This window comes from Acomys russatus, chromosome 19, assembly GCF_903995435.1.
Source record: "Acomys russatus chromosome 19, mAcoRus1.1, whole genome shotgun sequence".
Taxonomy (NCBI): domain Eukaryota; kingdom Metazoa; phylum Chordata; class Mammalia; order Rodentia; family Muridae; genus Acomys; species Acomys russatus.
In genome coordinates, this window is record NC_067155.1 from 41,661,073 (window position 1) to 41,677,032 (window position 15,960).

Consider the following 15,960-nt stretch of genomic DNA (forward strand, 5'->3'; position numbering starts at 1 on the left):
TGGCTAGACTGGCTGGCCTTTGAGCCTGTCTCTGGACTCTGGCACTGAGGTTACAGGTGTGTGTCACTGTGCCTAAAGAGTTTATGTGGGTGCTTTGGAGTCAAACTCAGGACCTTGTGCCTAATTACAGATGCTTTCCCATCTAGGCGCCTAGCCCTGCATCTTGCCATATAGTCCAGGTTGGCCTTAAACCTGTGATCCTCCTGTCTCAGCCTCACAAGCGTTGAGGTTACAACATATACTATTGTATCCAGCATCATTCATGTTTTCAAAAGACTGTGACCCTTAATGGTTCCAGAGGCTTCTCACTAATGTCCTTCACGTCTGTCTGTCTGAGGACTGAGTAGCTGTCACAGAACCACAGGCAAGTGCTGGAAGTTTCTTCCACCGTGGGAAGTGAATGCTGCCTCCCAGCCCTGATCCTCAGCTCTTTGTCCTCGAGTTTTATGTGCTGTAAACACCCCGGATCTGCAACCTGCAGCTGGAGGTGGCAGGATTACAAGGCTTCTCCATCCTGTCTCTGTTACATGTTCACACTCTTCTTTGATTACTGCTCATTGTGTTGGGTGACAACTGTGGACACTGATGGTATCACCCCCCTGAGTTTCTATTTCATACTGGCCTGTTCCTTTTCCGGAGGCCGTGGGAAACAGCTTGCTTAGTATTCATAGGTTCAGCTGGAGTCTGCCCTTGGACCAGGCTATGTTGCTCCCATTGTCTTTGTGGGTCCTTGGGGTTTTCTCTCACTTGTCTCTGTGATGTGTTCACAGTCAAACAGGATCAGTTGTCTTCTGACTTCTCCTCTGTCAGGCTAAGATGTTACATTTTATTGGTTCCAATTTGTAAATTCAGGTTATTGAGCCACACAAAATGCCTGGAGTCTGTGGGGATCTTGCCACCTCAATATTCAGAGAACACTGAATCTAAGGCATCCGACACAAAGCAGAGTAATTCTGTTTCTCTCCTCTCTCCAGCTGATTGCTAACCCTTTCTCCATGCCTTCTACCCAAAGGTAAAAGGACTGGCATGGCTGTCACCGTGCACTCACAAACTGTCTTTGGCATCTAACAGCTGCCAGCTGCCTGTTACACTCATCTTTTGGATTTTTTGAAAAATATTCTACACTTAATACTTTAAGCCAACTTTCTAAAAGGGGACAGGCCAGGTGTGGTGGCGCATTCCTTTAATCCCAGCACTCAGGAGGCAGAGGCAGGTGTATCACTGTGAGTTCGAGTCCAAGACAACCAAGGCTACACAGAGAAATTCTGTCTTGAAAAACAAAAAGCTAAAAAGAGTCAGTAAGTCTCTCCAGGCCCTGAGACTACCTTGCAGAGGCAGCCAGCACTGGCATTCCCTGTGTCTTCTGTTGAAGGTTTTGGTAAAATGTTTTCAATGTTGTGTGTGTGTTTTCTCTACAAATACATCATATACTAGAATATTGGTAAGTAAATTTTGAGTATTTAAGTCCACACATGAAGAACCACCTCATATTTCCATGCTATGAGTATTATCATAAAATCTTTTTGTAGGTTTTTAAAGATTCAGCTATTGTAGAGAAGGGAAAACAACAACAAAGGTGTGATTATTTTCTTTGTATATGTATATTTCTGTGTGGGTGCACACGTAAGCAGGAAGTCAGAGGCAAGTGAATGCTGGAGTCCTCCATCTTCTTCTGTTTATTACTTTGAAGCAGAGTCTTTCCCCGAACCCAAGGCTCTTATTTTGTCATTGAACCTGGAAGCTATCAAGCCTTAGGGATCCTTTTGTCTCCACCTTACTCAGCGAGGGTGTTAGGTGTGCACAGGTCACCTGACTTGTTACATGGTTATGTGTAGGAATGGTTTTCAGGGTGTTTTTCAGACTTGGTGTCCCTAGAATATGTTGAGCTGCATTGTTTGGGTGTGTGATGTCTTTCCAGGTTGGGCGGTGGTTGGAGGTGAAGTTGCTGATAGTATTTATGTTGTCTCTTGCAGCAACTAATCCAGGTGGCAGTATCAACAACATGGGTTGGGATACAGAGGATTCCTCCTTGTCTTCTGGTGCCAGATCCTATGGCTTTACTAGTCATGCTGGGATCAAGAGAAAGCCCAGATGCAGGGCCTCAGCTCTAAGGAGTTAGACAGCCCAGCCATTGGTTAGGCCCTTGCTGGAGTTTATATAAAATCATTGGTTTGGGGTTAGCTTCTTGTTTATTATATTTTCCCAGGGGTATTATGGAAATTGGGAGGAACAGTTTATAAAAATTTAAAATATAAGTTGCTTTAACAACTTAAATTGAGCAGTCAATTCCTTTTTTGCTTCTGTATTTGATTTTTGAGTAGTAAATGATGGCATTAATTATGGCTTGTGCTGAGATTTATAGGAATGCCAAAGTTGGCAAAAGGAGATAAAAGTTTTACATACATAAGCAGGACCACTGTTTGCTTCCATCTGTTTTGGGACTCCAGTTACAAAGAAAGCGGTGTCTGGAACAGCTCACGCAGACTCATGTGTCTCAGCCATAGAATAGATAAAGGAGGTATCAGTGCAAACATGAACAGACTTAAAACAACCAAAGGAATTTATGTGGGTTACACGCATTTGCCAAAGATCATTAGGACAAGGACCAAAGGGATTGACTCGTTGGGACAGTGGCCCAGGACTGACAGTCTGGACAGTTGTTGAACTTAAATCTGTGATAATTGCTTTCATAGAGCTCTGCCTTCTTGATAAAAGGAGTAAAAAGCAGCAGCTGATGAAAAAGAGATGTGACTCCATGTCTGATGCATTTGCTCCCTGTGGAAAAAACAGCTAGTATATGTGTATAGTGAGAATTTTGTTTTCTTTGAAAAACACAGAAGCAGCCGGGTATGGTGACACACACCTGTAATCTCAGCACTCAGGGAGGCAGAGGCAGGTTGGATCTCTGTCATTTGGAGACCAGCCTGGTCTACAAAGAGTCCAGGACAGCCAAGGTTACACAGAGAAACCTTATCTTGAAAAAGAAAAACAAACAAACCAAACAAGAAAAACACAGAAATCTTATGGGAGTATGTTTTTGTTTTAATCTCAGGTGTGGGATGTGGGACTGCCTCAGATTGTCTACAGTAGCTGACTATGCTTTGCCTTATGCTTTAGCAGGGGTGTGGTTTTGCCAGCTGCAGATAGTTTCTGTGACTGTGTGGCTTTTGGATTCTGGGGAGAGGCTGGTGGGTTGTTGATTGGCTGTTGGTGATGGTGATTGTGGTTTGTTAAGTCATGTGCAGCTGGGCATGGTGGTACAGGCTTTTAATCCCAGCACTCCGGAGGCAGAGGGAGGCTGATCGTTGTGAGTTTGAGGCCAGTCTGGTCTACAAAGTGAGGGCTGTTACACAGAGAAGCCCTGTCTCAAAAAACAAAAGAAGAAAGAGAAGGGGGGGAGGAGGAGGGAGGAGAAGTAGTAGTAGAAGTCGTCGTCGTCATCATGTGCAAAGAAGAAAGATGGCGGGAGGAAAATAAATTAGATTATCCTCCTCAAAATTGCCCCTAGGAACTTGCTGCCCAAATCAGCAGGAAGCAGTCTAACAATAATGTCGCCCCCTTTCCAACCCTGACTTTATTCAGGGAGTTCTTTCCTTTCTTCTCTATCCTTTTTTCTCTTACCTAGTGTTAAGGGGTCGAAAGGATAGGAAAAAAAAAGATGGAGAAGGGTATAAGAAAGGGTCTGTGTGGGAAGTAATGGAATTCCACATAGAACCTTTATAAATAATGGAATTCTACATAGAGGCTTTGTAGGGAGGAGATGAAAGATTTGTTTAGAAAAAAAAAAAAGGTATAAAAGATTTTTTTGAGATGTGTTACTGGAACCCACACTCTTGTTCTCATGATTGCATAGCAAATGTCCCTAAACCTGAGCCATCCCCCTGCTTTCCCACTTGGCCATCCCATCCCCTTTGTTATTGTCCAAGATTCTGTTGGCTAGCTGTCTTCTGCAGTGTTCACCTCTGCAATCTTTGCCACTTCTTTTTTTGCTTGGTTTGTTTGGACTAAGGTTTGTTTGTTTGTTTTCTTTTGGGTTTTCAAGACAGGGTTACTCTGTGTAGGCCTGACTGTTCTGGACTTGCTTTGTATACCAGGCTGGCCTCGAACTCACAGAGATCTGCATGGCTCTGCCTCTCTTGAGTGCTGCACCACTGCACCCCTCTCTTTGCCACTTCATGTTTTATTTTGTATTAGTTTGAATTCTGCTGCTATGATAGAAATCATGACCAAGGAAACTTAGAGAAGGAAGGGTGTATCTGGGCTCCCAGGTTCTGAGGGATAAGTTCATCACCATCACAGCAGTGTGCTAACCAGCAGGCATGGTGACTGGAACAGCCAAGAACATCTTTCAAACTGCAAACAGGAAGCAGAGAGAATGAACTGGAAATGGCACAAGGCCACACCTCCTAAACCTCCCAAATAGTGCCACCAACTAGGGATCAAGTGTTCAAATCTCTGAACCTAGGGGAGTGTTCTCATTCAAACCATCACAGTTTGGTTTTGTTTTTGAAATAGTGTTTTAATATACTATGTGGCCCAGACTAGCCTAGAACTCAGAGATCCACCTAGGTCTCTGTCTTCCAAGTCCTAAGATTAAAGGTGTGTGCCACCGTGCTCCACATCTACCTTTTTTTTTTTTTTTTTTTTTTTTTTTTTGAGACAAAGTGTGTCACTGAACCTCAAGTTCCACCCATTTCCACCTTCTCAGCTCTGGGGTTACCATGCTGCACTGTGGTGGTGGTTTTGGTTTTCTGTTTTGTTTTTCTGGAGGCGAGGGCAGGAGGAGGTTATGTTTTGGTGCTAAAGATCAAACACAGGTCCTTATGCTTATGGGCCAAACACTCCACTGATCCATCTCCTGGGCCTCTTGCTTTAGTTACCTGGGAGTTGTCAGTCATGTGCTGTCAGCAGCTTTGCAGGATGCACTGGACATGCGCGTGCTGGTCCTGTATCCCTCTCTCCTCCTCCCCCAAGTTAACATTTTTGCTTTATTCAGAGCTTGTTCTCTCTGATTAGTGGTGATGGACAAGACTCCAGACTTATCCATTGGTCCTACAGTGGAGTTGTTGACCTTCTTCCATTGACTATGGCTCTTGTGTGGCAGGAGTAAATGTGTCGTGCCTCTGTAACTATCATCAGCTTCCTTGAGCACAGTGCTGCTTTCCCTAAGCAGCTGCTTGATGGAATACTTGCTAAGGAAAGGCTTTTAGACTCAGCTAAGACAAGCAGATTGCAGCAGCTCTTACATGTGCACCATGTCTGTATGCCAGCTCAATTCCCTCCATACTGTGTAGAGGAAGGAGGGGGGCCTGGCCTCTGTCCCCCCACCATTATGCATTGCCATCTGCATGGTGATCATGGGGAGGTTGTCTTGTACCTCCAGTGTGGTTGTTGACATTGTGAAGCCTAGAGGGTGTTACTGTGTCCGCTGAAAAGCAGCTCCCATGGGTGGCTTTAGGGCCATCATCTCATCTTGAGATGTTTTAAAGACATAAGTGCTCTTTGAAAAAGTTGGAAATAACTAATGCTTTGAAGTCCTTTCTACACGAACACTTCAGACGCTCTGAGGAAACAGCCTCAGGGCCCATGTGAAACAGCCAGGGCAGCAGCCTGATCATTGAGCACGGGCCAACCAATGAGAGCCCTGTCCAAGCCAAGGCAGGACTAGGCATGGTGGTGCGCACCTCTAATCTGGCACTTGAGACACAGGCAGGTGGATCTCTGTGAGTTGGAGGCCAGCCTGGTCTACAAAGTGAGAACACAGCAGCCCAAGTTAGACATCTCCCTAGGAATGACCCCTACGGTTTACCTGTGGCTCCATACACCAAGAAATTGAGGGCTAGAGCTGGCTCAGTGCTGAATAGCACTGCCTGCTCTCCCAGAGGACTCTGGTTCAATTCTCAGCACCCACATGGCAGTTCACAATTGCCTGTAACTCCAGTACCAGGGCATCTGGACCCTGCAGGTACTGCATGCACATGCTGCACAGACACATGCAGGCAAAGCACATATTACATAAGAATAAATAAATTTTTAAAAAGAAAGAAAAAAATCCAACCTCTTGGAGCCTCATCTGGAAAATTTCTTGACCTGACATTGTGAGGTTGGGATGGGACCTATATAGTAATTGTTGTTGTTGATGTTGATGATGATGATGTTTTCTTGAGCAACCATGTTCAACTAGGCCTGTTCCCTAGACCACAGAGCCATGTGGGAGCCTGGTTTCCTCTACTTGTGTGTAACACCACACTCTGGCCTTCCATGGTGGCTGCTTTCTGCTGGGTCTGCAGATCCTGGCATATGCCTCACACTCTGTTCCGTTCCTAGGGTTTTCGGCAACTGCAAACAAGAGAAGGGCCCCTGAACTCCTCCATCATACTGTGGCTGGGAATAGATGGAGCTCCTTAGTGCAGAATATACCAGCCACCCCCTGGAAGATAACAGCATCCCTGCCAACCCTGCCAACCCTGCCAGACTGTTTCTCCAGGTTCATACACAGTAAGAAAGGGTAGTCCCACACAGCAGAAGACTGCTCTGAAAAGTAGGTTCTGTGTGTGTGTGTGTGTGTGCGCGCGCGCGCGCGCTCGCGCACCCACCCCACCTCCACCTCCCATTTCTAACTGCTGATGTCAGTAGGCCAGGTAGAACTGGCTTTGTGTTTTCTATTGGTTTGGTGTTTTTTTAAAAAAGGGAATTATGTTACAATTGTTTCTGTTGTAAATAAAACACATTCTTGTTTTAGCAGTATGCAGCACAAATTCATTATGTGAATTAGGCTCATCTGAAGCCCTTGGTCAGGCAGAGGGAAACCATTTGCAGAGATCATTAAGCGTTAGTTTACTAGAGCCGCAGCTTCTCCATGCACCTGGATGAGGAGTACACTTGACACCTCTCTCCTGTAGGGGGCTGTGGCCAGGCACATTAATTAGAAACTGGAAGCCAATTGTTCTTCCTGCTGGACCTGTGGAGTCTTCTGCCCAGTGCTCTGTGCAGCCTCCTGTAGCTGAAGCACAAGGACCCCTCCTCTCTCAGAGGCCTCCCAGCTGTTCCATTCCTAGCAGCACAGTGGATGGCAGGGTCTTTCTCTGGCGCACACCCTGCTCCCAGTTCTCTCTGCTAATGTTTGATTCCCTTCACATTGCCCTCCCTGCCCTGGTCCCCTTGTCTGGCTATCGTTTCGAAATGCCATCTGCCATTCTCACAGCCAGTTATCCCACACTCTGCCTTCCCATCTTCCACTGAGAGTTCAGCAGGGCATTTCTAATGCTGGCCTCCGCTTTGCAGCTTGAAAGTGAAAATGTATGTGTCCACCTAGCCAGGTTTCTGTGATCTGCACCTCCTTAGGTTTCCCTGGTCTCATGAAGAACTTCCCTTTAGCCCTTTCCGTTGTAACCTCCCACCACTGAAATCTCTCAAAGGCATTTCTCATGTCCTGAAGACACTCCCAGGGTGAGGATGAGGACCCTTGGAGACCACATATCCATTGGAGGCTGGTGTGCCTCCTGACCCAAACAAAGCCCCAGCTGTGCCCCATCTGCCAGCAGCTTACTTTCCTCTGGAACCAGCTGAGCAGAATGGACCAGGTGGAGGCCAGGCATGGCGGCATACGCCTTTAATCCCAGCACTTGGGAGGCAGAGGCAGGCGGATCGCTGTGAATTGAAGGCCAGCCTGGTCTACAAAGTGAGTCCAGGACAGCCAAGGTTACACAGAAAAACCCTGTCTAGAAAAACACAAAAACAAAACAAAAAAAGAACGGGCCAGGTGGGCCTTTACCTGGAGAAGATGGTAACATGCTAAGAGTTGGGCCAGGAAGACATCCCAGTAGTTCTTTCCTGGATGTTCCTTGTGCTGCCGTCAGCCTCAGCACAGAGCCACTTGAGGCCCTGAGAACCCCCTGACACTCTCAACCCTGTATCTTCCTGCTTCATGTGGCAGCACATGTCCCTCAGTCCTTCCAGATTCAGGGGGACCAAACCCAGCACCCACACATCCTTGCTGAGTCCTACAGTAATGACCCGTGGTCCTCTACCTAATTGTCTTTCTCAGCAGGAGTTGGGGGTTGAGACAGGGCCTCACTTTATAGCTCAAGCTGGCCTAGTACCTGGTATGCATCCCAGTTGGTCTTGAGCTTAGGATCCTTTTGCCTCAATTATAAGTCCTGGAATTCCAGCCTACACCATCATGTATGGCTCCCGGTATAGCTCTGTTTGGATGAAATTGTTGGTCTTTGAGAGACATCACGCTTTACAAATATTTAGAAATGAGCTCAGGATCCAGAACTGTAGGATTTCTGGCAGTGAAATAAAAGCGAGCATTCATCAGGAACTTGTGATACCAGGTCCCATCTGTCAAAAAAAATCAGTTCCCTTACTCCTGGCAGAAGGGACAAATGTCTATGGTTGCATATCAAAGCCCATGCCTGCCTCTAAGACTTCCTCAGCAACACAAACACCTGGTACACATTTCTAGTCTAAGCCAGCATCCTGTCCTCTCCTCCTCCTCTACCCCAAACTCCTCAAAACCCAGCTATTTTTCACTACACTGTCTCTGGCTATCCTCTTACCTTTCTCTCTCTCTTTCTCTACCTTCAGCTTGAACATACAATAGATATCATGTCACAGTTTTTTACTGTGCTCCCTTGTATACAAACAGTCTCGATTTTCAATTTGCCTGAATTTTTAAAAAAGATTTATTTATTATTTATACTGTTTCTTGCCTTCATATGTGCCTGTAGGACAGAAGAGGGCACCAGATCTTACTATAGATGGTTGTGAGCCACCATGTGGTTGCTGGGAATTAAACTCAGGACATCTGGAAGAGCAGCCAGTGCTCTTAACCTCTGAGCCATCTCTCCAGTCCTTGCCTGGATTTATAATCACTTGGAAGCCTGCATATACACACAAATAATGTTTTTAAAAATAGGGGGAGGGAGCCAGGTGCGGTGGTGTAGGCCTGTAATCCCAGCACTCAGGAGGCAGTGGCAGGCTTCTGTGAGTACTCTGTGAGTTCTAGGCCAGCCTGATCTACAGAACAAGTCCAGGACAGCCAAGGCTACACAGAGAAATCATGTCTTGAAAAAAAAAAAAAGGTTAAAGGGGTGAGTCCAGGTATGGTACAGGCCTTTAATCCTAGTGCTAGAGACAGAGTCAGGTAGGTGTCTTGGTGTGAGGCCAGCCTGATCTATAGAACAAGTCTAGGACAGCCAAGGCTACACAGAGAAATCCTGTCTTGAAAAAAAGGGGGGTGTTGTGGGGGTGAGTCCAGGTATGATGGTGCAGGCCTCTAGTCCTAGTGCTAGAGACAGAGGCAGATAGGTGTCTTGGTGTGAGGCCACCCTGGTCTACATAGTGAGTTCCAAGCCAACCATGGTTATCTAGTGAGACCCTGTTTCAAAAGGGATGGCTCAGTGGTTAAGAGCAAGTTCTGCTCTTGCAGAAGACCAAGTTCACTTCCTATCACCCATGTCAGGTAGCTCACAACCACCTATAACTCTAGGCCCCAGGGAACCAACACCATCTTCAGGCTTCTGCAGGTACCTACCTACCACTCACTTTCACACACACACCCATAATTAAAAGGAAATATTCTGAATATAACAAGAACACACACTTCACAACCCAGCATCGCCATTTCTAGGATTCTAAAACTGACACTGGGCTAAAAGGCTGTGTGTTCTATACCATTGTTAGTATTTGGATGTGTTGTTTTGGTGAAAAAGCTCCCATGTTGAAGCTGGTTCCCTGCTAGGGACACTATTGAGAGGTGAGCATGTTAGCCCAACATGAGGTCATAGATGGATGGGCTGCAGAGGTGGGCCTGGTTAGGTGAAGGTCTTGCCCCTGTCCCTTCCTCTTGTTCTCTCTGGCCGCCATAAGGTGAGCAGCTTTACTGCATTCTGTCCTTCAACTGCCATGACATTCTGCCCCACCTCCTATCGCCCCTCCTGCACACACTTGAAATTGCTGGAACATGAACAAGGGTATACCTTTCCTTTTTTTGTTTATGTCAGGCATTTTGTCACTGTGGTGAAAGGCTAACTCAACCATGGCTAGATAAGTGACAAAATAGGAAAGAACTTCAGATTCTTCTAAGGAACCAGGAAAAGAAATCCCAGTGAGGCTACCTCAGGGAGCACTTTGCCTCCGTTAGAGAATGAAGGCGAGGTCTGGGTTAGGTCACTGATGTAGCTGGTGTGCAGTGTGTGGCATATGCTGTTGGTGCCCTCGTGACTGGCTGGCCCACAAGCACACGTTGTCGCACAAGCTCTTCAATAAGCACTTCAGGGTCCTCTTGTCATGCTGCCCTGACATCAGTTACCTCTCTGGTATCTGCATAGGAGAGCAGGCAAGGCTGTCTAGCAGAATCAGAATCAAGGTACTTTTTTTTTTTTTTTTTACAATTCAAGAACCCGAACTGCATCCTCTCCTTTATTTCCCTGTTTTATTTGTTGTTTGTTGTTTGATACAGGATTTTGTTATGTAATAGTCCAAGATAGCCTTGAACCCCTGGATTCTAGGCAGGTGCTCTACCACTGAGCCACACCATCAGCCAAGCACTGGGGGATTCTAGGCAGGGGCTCTACCACTGAGCCACACCCCAGCCTCTCACTGGGGGATTCTAGGCAGGTGCTCTACCACTGAGTATCACCACAGCCCTTACTCGGGGCTTCTGGACAGTGCCTCTACCACTGAACTACACCCAGCCCCTCACTGGGGGATTCTGGACAGGGGCTCTACCACTGAGCCACACCCACAGCCCCTCACTGGGGGATTCTAGGCAACTTTTCTACTACTAAGTTACATCCCAGCCCTTTTTTACTTTCTGTTGTTAGACCGGGTTTCACTAAGTTTCCCAGGCTGGCCTGGAACTCCCTCTATAGCCAAGATAGACCTTGAACTTGATAGTCTCAGCCTTCCCAGTAGTAGGGATAACAAGTGTGTCCCACCATTTCAAGCTGTACTCCTTTCTCAGGTAAAGTGGGTTCCAGGGCTTCAGTCTCCCCTTTCTCACTTCAGCACAGATGTCCTTTCCTTGGGCAGTGGTCCTTGTGGAACCCATAGAGCCAGACTCCCTGTTGTGGGAACAAGTGATGGCTCTTGCCAGTGACCTGCCCTGCTGTTCTTTCAGCTCAGCCTGCCACCATTGTGGGGCCACTGGCAGGTTCCACCCTCACCTAGGATGGAAAAGTCCAGCTCAGAGAGGACCAGAAGCTTCCAGAACCATCTTCCTAGCCTACCCAGTAGCATGACCCCCTCCCAGGGCCTGCTCTAGCCACAGTGGAATGAATCCCCAGGGTTACTTCAAAATTAGTCTCCAAGTCCCAGTGAAAGAAGGACTTACATTAGGTGACACAAGTGGGCCTAAAAGTAAGTGTAAGTACTTAATTTTGAGCACACGCTTGCTCTCGCCCAACGTTCTACACTGAACCCCAGCCATCAGATCCCAGCTCCTAACCGAACATGCTGGGCTTTGGTTTTGTTAAGTGGTTGACACTGAACCCCGGACCTTCTACCAGTAAGGAAATACCTACAGCTAAGCTGCATACCCAGGCCTTCTTTCCATTTTTAAGACACAGTCTTGCTTGCCTAGGCTAGCCTCAGACTTTGTACTCTCCCACCTCAGTCTCCATTTTCTCTTTCCCATAGTGCAAGGAGATAACTTCTGCAAGTTGTCCTCTGCCCCCCAACATGGGGTACACAGCACGCATTCACATGCACACATACACACTTGCACATGCACACCAGAAATAAGGACTTCAGCTCTCTGGACTCAGTCCACAAGGATTTAGCTTACTCATGCTTAGCACATAGGCGATAGGGGGCGACATAGCCCACTTCGTGACATCAGGTCCAGCTAGTAGCCCCTGGGGCACTCACTATACCATGGCTGGTAAGTTGCTGACAGCAAGACACAGTCGGGGATGTAATAGCCATATCCCCAGAACTCTGGGCACACGGCCGCAGAGTAATGGTGTAATACAGGGGACCTGGATGTCAAAAGAGGCCAGCAACACACAAGGGCACAGCATGTGAACTGACTCCAATAGATATCTCCCTCCACAGACCTAGCAGGTCCCCCTCCCTAGCCAAAACCCAGGCAAGCGCTCATTTCTCCGGCACTCTGGAGGAATTTTCTTGAGACAAGGTCTTCCTATATAGCCCTGGCTGTCCTGGAACTTAACACTGCAGACCATGCTGCCCTACAGAGATCTGCCTGCCTCTGTCTCCCTAGTGCTGGGATTAAAGGAGTGTGCCACCATCACCTGTCTAGTGACTTATTTTTTTAAAGGCAGAATCTCACTCTGGCTGCCTATAACTTGCTGTACAGACCAGGCTAGCCTCCACATCCCCCTGCCTCGAGAGTGTTTGTTTGCTTTGTTTTTTGGTCTTGGTTTAGTTTGGTGTGTTGGTTGTTTTTGTTAGTTTGTTTTTTGTTTGTTGTTGTTGTTTTTGTTTTTTGAGATAGGGTTTCTCTGTGTAGCCCCGGCTGTCCTAGACTTGCTTTGTAGACCAGGCTGGCCTCCAACTCAAAGCAATCTACCTGCCTCTGCCTCCCTAAAGCTGGCATTAAAGGTGTGTATCACCACACCCAGCTCCATCTTATTTCTTTCTTTCTTTTCTTTTTTTTTTTTTTTTTCCATCTTATTTTTTAAGACAGGGTCTCTCACTGAACCTAAGTTTGGATTTGGGTAGACTGGCTGGCCAATAAACTCTTGGGATTTGTCTCTCCCTGCCTCCCCAGTGCTGGGGTTATAGGCACAAGCCATTGTGCTGACATTTTTACATAGGTTCTGGGAATGAAAACCAGGTCTTCATGATTGTGTGGCAAGGACTTTGCAAACTGAGCCTCTTTCTAGGAAACGCCCCCTCATTGCTCATGAGACCCTATGGTTAAAGGCCTGGCTTGAAAAGTCCCAACATGCCAGGCGGTGGTGGCACACGCCTTTAATCCCAGCACTCGAGAGCCAGAGGCAGGTGCATCACTGTGAGTTTGAGGCCAGCCTGGTCTACAAAGTGAGTCCAGGACAGCCAAGGCTACACAGAGAAACTGTGTCTCGAAAAACCAGAAGAAAAGTCCCAACAAACTAGCCTTGGACACTGTCCCAGTGCAATTAAAACAGTGGGGGAAAGCAGAGAGATTTAACTAACTTTTACATCTGGAAGAGAGACAAATAAAGGTCTAGTGACCCCAAGACCATCTTTGAGGTACTAATGGGAACTTTAGGTTTAAGCAGAGGAAGAATTGGGTGAGGGGAATAGGCATGTGCAGCCAAGCAGAGCTGGTCAAAGCATAATCTGATTGACCATTGTCCCAGCTCTGCAAGGTGGTCCAGAGAAGTCATAACTTCTCAAGGGACACTTGGTCAGGTGACTGCTTCCAAGGTGATCTCATCCTAGGTGATCTGTCTTTGTCTCTGGAATGCAAGGGGACTGCAGACTTGGGACAGTGATGGAGACCCTCAGATGTCTTTTTAGGGGTCTGGATCAGGACATTACAGAAGCCAACAGTAAGGTGCCTCTAACTCTTCCATGCCTTCTGCCTCAAAGGACAGTAAGCTTGGCAAGATATCCCCAGTCTTTAGATGGACATGCCTTAAATGATTGACATGCCTGTCGTAGAACTAGCAGCTGCCTCAAAGTCAAGGGAACTGAGACAGAGTGAAAATGGAGATGCCAGGCTTTCCTTGGGCTTTTGTCACCTTGTGGGCCCAGGTGAGGTGTTGGTGCCTTTTATCAATAGCAGTTTCTTGAAGAATTAGAATTTTTATATTCTCTTTTTACTTACGTGTGTGCATCTGTGTATGCTATGTGTGTGCAGTTTCCCATGGACACTAGAACTAGGCCTAGGGTATCAGAGCTCTTAAGCTACCCAAACTCAGGTCCTCTGTAAGAGCAAGCACTCTTAACCAATAAGCCATCTCTCCAGCACGCTGCAAAAGCAACTTCTTGTCTATGTATTTTTTTTTTGAGACTGGCTGTTAATTCACTTAGTAGCTAAGGTTGTCCTTGAACTCCTGATCTTCCTGCCTCTGTCCACCTCTCATGTGTTGGGATCACATGCCTCTGCCACCACTCTCGGCTTTTTGGCATAGACAATGGCTAAGTGTCTGATAATGAGGAGTGCACTTCAGCCCTGTCCTCATGCTCAGCCACACCCATGCTCCTTGGGTGACCCCTATACATAGGCTTTCCCATTTCCTGCTTTGACTAGATCCATACCAATAACTTGTCATGCAATCACTGTCACGCCGTACCTTCCTTACTACAGCACCCCAGCTGGAGGTTCCTCAGTCATTCTAGAACCCTGACATCCAGAGTTTAGACATCCTAATTAAGCTCAGAAGGCCCAGGGCCCTCAGGAGTCTCTGCTCCAGCCACATGGCCTTGGTGGTCCCTGGATGTCCTTGAAGATAGCCAGCTTTGTTGTTCCATCCCTTCATGGACTCAGCATGGTCCGCTTGAGGTTTGACTTTGAATTTCCACTCTCAGGCTAAGTCTCAACAAGGCTTTTGTCCACTCTGAACCCCTGTGGGATGGGCCCAGTGATACAGGTCTGTAATCACACCTATTAAGGAAGCTGAAATAGGAGAGATTCAGGTTCAAGACCTTCCTGGACAAGAGAGCAAGTTCAAGGCTAGCCTCTGACTAACTTACCAAGATCCTGTCTTGAGCAATGGTGGCACACGCCTTCAATCCCAATACTTGGGGAGGCAGAAGCAGGTAGCTCTCTGAATTTGAGGCCAGCCTGATCTTCAGAAATGAGTTCTGGGACAGTCAGGACTACATCAGAGAAACCCTGTCGCAAAAAACAAAAATAAAAGACCCTATCTCAAAGAAACCAGAGAAGGGATGACTGTGCAGCTCGGTGGTAGAGTGCTAGCTCAGAATCCGGTGCTTCCCAGTGAAGGGCTGGGGGCATGACACAGTGTCATTCCTGTGTAGCAGGTGAGAGACCCTGGATACATCCCCAATACCACCAAAGTAGTAATGGCAATGAGAATTTTGTTTCAAACAGGGTTTCACTATATAGCCTTAGCTGGTTTGGGACATCTTACGTAGATGAAATTGGCTGAACTCACGGAGATCCATCCACCTGCCTCTGTGTCCCAGATGTTAAAGGCCGTCACACCTAGTTATGATGATATTTTTAAAAGTGATTTAATTTACTTTTATGTGTATAAGTGTTCTGCCTATATGTATGTGCGTGGCCTGTGTTCATGAGCACCACGTGTGGGCCTGGTGCCCACAGAGGCCTGATGAGAGTATTGGATCCACAGGAACTGGAATTATAGACGTTTTGAGCTGTCATGTGGGTGTTTTCACCAGTGAGGCTTACTGCTGAGAGGCCTCTCCAGCCCTCATTGCTGCCACATGCGCAAGATGGAGCAGCAGTACACAGCAGGAGGCCTGAACTGAGGTCTGCACTGATGGCCCCTGTAAAGGGACAAACCTTTGATAAGAAAAAAAAGGCAAACCTAGAGTGAGGAGGTCAGTATAGGGTGACTGCTGAAAAGGTAGCACAGGCCACAGACAGGATCCCACCCATGTCATTTGAGCTGACGATGTTGCCAGTTTCTTTCCTCCCATGAACCTCTTGTGGTGAGTGTTAACTTCCAGCTTGACACTGCCTGGAGTCACCTGAGAAGGAAGACTGTTGAGGAACCACCCAGATCTGATTGGTTTGCACACACGTCTATGGGAGGTTGTTGTGATTATTAATTAATGTAGGAGGGTGAAAGGCAGGTAGCTCTGGGCTATATAAGAAAACTAGCTAAGTGTGAGCCTGCATGAGTGAGCCAGCCAACAGCATTCATTCACCATTCCTGCTGGCTATGAGTGTATTCCCTGGCTGGTGGTCATGCAGCTTAGAATAAATAGCAAGCCAGCCTTCAGGTTCCTGCCTTAAGTTCCTGCCCTGACTTCTCTCGATGATGGATTGTGACCTGCAAGTGTGAGCCA

General features: G+C 47.1%; 1 protein-coding gene across 1 annotated transcript in view; it reads left to right on the top strand.

The window, feature by feature from the left end:
* Window positions 1-6,568, top strand: part of Fkbp6 (FKBP prolyl isomerase family member 6 (inactive)) — a 71,687-nt gene extending 65,119 nt beyond the window's left edge. Inside the window, exon 9 of the mRNA XM_051161288.1 lies at window positions 6,328-6,568. The gene's annotated coding sequence lies outside the window, so the exon portion shown is untranslated. The remainder of the gene's footprint in view (window positions 1-6,327) is intronic.
* The last annotated feature ends 9,392 nt before the right edge of the window (window positions 6,569-15,960 follow it).